General features: G+C 39.1%; 1 long non-coding RNA gene across 1 annotated transcript; it reads right to left on the reverse strand.

Annotated features, from left to right (window-relative positions):
- Positions 1–3102: 3102 nt before the first annotated feature.
- Positions 3103–4398, reverse strand: LOC113022262 (uncharacterized). Its single transcript, XR_003272411.2, has 2 exons — positions 4260–4398; positions 3103–3593 (listed from the first exon to the last, which is right to left on the reverse strand). It is a non-coding gene; the product is annotated as an uncharacterized LOC113022262 (long non-coding RNA).
- Between the last annotated feature and the right edge of the window lie 319 nt (positions 4399–4717).

The raw sequence follows: 4717 nt of genomic DNA on the forward strand, positions 1-4717 counted from the left end.
AGGCCTGCAGTTCTTTAGATGTTGTTCTGGGGTCTTTTGTGACCTCCTGGATGAGTCGTTAATGTGGTCTTGGGGTAACTTTAGTAGGCTGGTCACTCCTGGGAAGGTTCACTAAGGTTCCAACTTTTCTCAGTTTGTGGCTCTCACTGTGATTGGCTGGAGTCGGCTTAGAAATTGCATTGTAACGGTCTCAAGACTGCTCAGATAGATGTAACTTACTTTGTTTCTCGTCTGTTTTTGTGTTTCTTTAGATAGATACAAATGCTTTTTCACATCGCTGTAGATCAATTCTTCATTCCAGTGATTGAAGTTGGTGTAGCACCTCTTTTGAGATCAGCCTTTTTTTCTCTTTTCTCTCTTTTTTATTTTATTTTACTAAAACGTAGTATGTTTGTTTACAGCATTTTAAATTTAAACCAGTGGGTTTTTTTCTTGCACTTGTTAAAGTTGGCTTGCCAAGGCAGAGCTGCTATATTTCATTTAAGTTTGCTCCCACAGCAGCATAACAGGTAAGAGATGAAAAAAGGCTTTAGAGTCATAAAATCAGTCTACATCTTACTATGGCAGTCCTCACAAACACTGGACCACAAGGGGACAGAGGGTCAGTGTTCAGTGTAAATGCACTTAACTCCTTAGCTAAACTTCTGCTGCATCCCTGTAGCTACAGCCTCAAAGTCATTTTAGACACAACTGACAGACTAATCTTGCCCCTCCCAGGCACTCAGCGAAATGACGCCTCACTCGAAGACTTCAGATCCCGGCGCGTGCTGTCTCTCTGCGCTAATATCTCTGCTCTCATAATGGCACAACCAGAAATACAAGCACGGCGTGGCATATTGCCATGACGCCTGTGTTTTTGAGATCAAATGACCAGCCACATAAAAGCATAGCCAGCCAAAACACGCATGCAAGCGCACACACAGCCACGATGACATAGGCACACTCACACTACACTACAATGGCTGTCGCAGGGCTATTTCAATAATCCCCAGCATGTATGTTTAATGGTGAGGGCCCAACAGGAAATGATCGGCAAATGAAACGAAGCAGCGGGTTATTACGTACCACTCTGGTGTCAGCGCAGGCCTCCTCACCATTAATTTTATTGTAACTCATTTCTGTGGCCAGAGTGGAGCAAGATTTAATGTTTCCATTCCCCACTCCTGTTCTGCATGACAAATTGTTTTAATAAACATATACTGGGTCATAATAAAGTAATAATAATCCTACCAGTCACCTTATATCACTTCAGTTAAATTTTCCCACAAGCCAACACTGGTTACAATGACAATTACATGGTAGCCAGTCCTCAGCAAAGCAAACACAATGGGCAGATTTAATATAGTTTGTAAATATGATTAGTGTGCTGTCGCGTTATTGGAGTCTAGTATTTACATTTCTCTTCGGGCCTTTTTACTGTACAGGATCAGTATTAAATAAAGCTTTTGCTTTTTTCCTCCTGCTCTCGTTCTCCTACCAGAATGCCTCCCCTCGCTCCCCTTCACAACTTAATGAAAAACGTTGTTGACCGTTAATATTCCACGGATCAATCACCATTTTTAATTTTGCGGATAAATGTGCTATTGTGAAACCCTCAAAGAGCTCTCCCATGTGCGTGCGTGTGTGTGTGTATGTTCAAGCCTGTGTGCTGTTTTTGTGTGTCTCCAGGTTGGTTTCTTAGTGAAAGGGAGAGAATGTGTTCGCGTAATGGCTCATGGTTATTTGCAGGGGCAATTTTATGCTACATTTCAATTATTGCCTAAATTTGTTTTTAGCTCCTGAAGTCATTGCGTCTACCTGCAATTTATTCAAGACACAAATATTTACTCTGCAGAAACAAAATCAGCATGTTTTTGTGTGTGTATGTGCTGTTTTTTTTTAATACAGGAGGTTGCACTAACCCTTTCAACCTGTACAAATAAGAGAAATGAATTCAGGCCATTATGTGACATTTTTGATTGAATTGCCTTTTGGTACTCTAAAGCTTTGTGATACATTAATTCAAACAGTAACTGCTTTTGCATATTAATGTGGCCAGGGATAAGCCTCCTAGCCTCTGTGCTCCTTTTAAGGGAACTCTTAATGCTACAGTATACAGTGATATTTATAGGTGCACTTGTAAATCAGTTAATCAGCAAATCCCTTCTGCAACTATCCAAAATATTGTGGCAAGGCTTCCCAGGGGAATGACATTTTAGCAGGAAATTATTGCCCATTGACCATTAATCAGCACCCACTTAAGTGCTCTGAACAACAATTATAAACTGTGGTCCACACATGAAACATACAGTAACCAATACAAGAGCTGCTTCTGTAGCTCAAGAAAAAAATAACCAGAATTAAATGTAAAAATGAGTCTAGATTGACCCAACGAGCACAAGAAATTGTTTTGCCATTCAGAACTTAAGACCCGGCTGTGTTTAGAGACAAAAACAACAAAGTGTATTTCAGGAAAAGTTAGGGTTTCATAACTTTGTTGAAAATGGTCACGCTTAATAAAAAGACAACTTTGGCTTCCTGCTGTGCTAACATGTTGTCAGCCCACTCATTCACCCTGACCTACATAAACTTCACCCCCTTATAATAATGGAAGTGTTATCTCCTCAAATAAAACCAGGAGTCAGCTGAGACCAAGGGGAATGGTGGACATGAACAAATAAGGTTAGGGAGAAAACATCCCTCTCTTGCACTGCTATACACTTTGTGTTCATATTTTCTTATATATATAAGGGTTTTAAATGACACTCTTTTTCTGATTCTTATATATTTTCTACCTTTTAATGCTGTCTGGCTGTGGATGCATACATAATGTATGACATAATTCTGGTAGAATACCTGACCACTCTTGGTAGATTGGTAGAGCTCATGTATATTGGTTGGTTTTGTGTGTAGGGCTTTGGGAAGGTCTTTCAGACGCTAAATGTTAGCCTTTATCCATTTCAAAATTAGGGATCATGGACATTTTGAAACACCAAGTTTTCCAAATTTCAACAATATAGCTGTTGAAGAAGTTGAAGAATTTGGAAATAGCCCTCCTTCGTCATTATTGCGTCCACTTTGTGGAATATACCAGTGTCACTGCAACAAAACAGCCTGACACCATGTGTGCATACTTTTTATCTTGTGTAGATCAGAGAAAATACAAAAAAAAGGGTCATTTAAAAAAAATGTTTGCTCTACAATCATTCCACTGTGGAGATGTCCATAGGTGCAGTTGCAAGAAGGTTTTCTGTGTCTCCAAGCACAGTCTCAAGCTTGTGGTAGAGATACCAAGGGATGGGCTAGTACATGAAGAAAGCAGGACAGGACAGAAAGGCACAAACTGAGCCTAAGGACCAATGTCTTTGTGCAAGGAGGAATGGGACAAAAACAGCCAGTCCTTTAGTGGGACTTTTGCTCACAGTCCAGCACCATGCAAATTGTATGAAATTCCCCAGAGAATACTGGAACTGGCTGGTCCTCCTTGGGCATCCCGTTCTCTTCACAGATGAGAACAGTTTCGCATGATATCAGGGAAGATGACTGCCAACCACCTGCTCAGTGTTCGGCTCCTCTTTATCATCTGTTGCTAGGTGTTAATCTTAAAGAGGCATCTGTTGAATTGTTGAATAAAATACAACAGTAATTAGTGACTAAACATTTAATTTACATTAAGATAGATAGATAGATAGATAGATAGATAGATAGATAGATAGATAGATAGATAGATCACCAATAGAAGCTGAAAAATTTGCAAAGAGTATGTTTGTGGTGGAAGTCTGCATGTTTTTCCTGTGTCAGAGTTGTGTGTATGTCCAAAGAGGTTAGGTTAAGTGGTAGCTTAAAATTATTCCATATTTAATAATTAAAAATCGGTTATCGATCTATTAATTTTAGATTATATTGTGTAACGGCAAAACTAAATGCAGATCAGAAGAGACAAATAACTGCCCAACAAAAACAACAACAACAACAAATGAGAATGCAATATGTAATGAGAAACAGTAATATGCAGAGATAATAATAATGTAATAATTAACTGACACATTTACTGGAGTGCTGTTCATATGTATCTATAAAGGATCTATAGTTTCACATTGTGACACAGAAGATGAAAGCTGATGATGATTTAAAGCAATGTAATTTTTAAGTTAGACTTGCAACCTGCTATACAACAATGAAGGCTTCCTCAGGTATATTTTAGGGTTTTCACTGAAACACAACAGCCATGACAAGTGTAATTTCTGAACATCCTTAAAATGCTTATGGTGAACACTCACCTTTTCACTAACCCTTGACAGCAACAAGTCATATAATGAATCTGCTGAGAGAAAGAAAAACATGTCTGTGTGAGTGCAGGGGACACTGGAATAGATAAAGCTGTTTAAATCAAAAGAAGCATGTGTACTGAATGCTAACTATTGTGTACAGGTAGCTCAAAAGCTAAAGCCACTAGGTTCTCCTCAGTCATTAGCTTAGCTAGCAAGCCCACTCTGGTCTTAATATCACGAGAGGGAAGAGTTGGTAGTTAATAGTTGGTAGTTGGTGGTTAATAGTTTAACAATAGTTATCTGACACCTCTGTTAACTATGTGCAATCTGACTAGTCAGAGAGATTTAGCACCACGATGGAGCAATGACAGTTTGTTAAATTAGCAAGTGTTGCTACTAAGCTTGAGTTTGGCATCATTGTGCTTGCAGCAAATTGGGAATGGGCCTTTTTCCTCCTTCAAAATTAG

The sequence above is a fragment of the Astatotilapia calliptera genome, chromosome 1 (genome assembly GCF_964374335.1).
Source record: "Astatotilapia calliptera chromosome 1, fAstCal68.1, whole genome shotgun sequence".
Lineage (NCBI taxonomy): Eukaryota > Metazoa > Chordata > Actinopteri > Cichliformes > Cichlidae > Astatotilapia > Astatotilapia calliptera.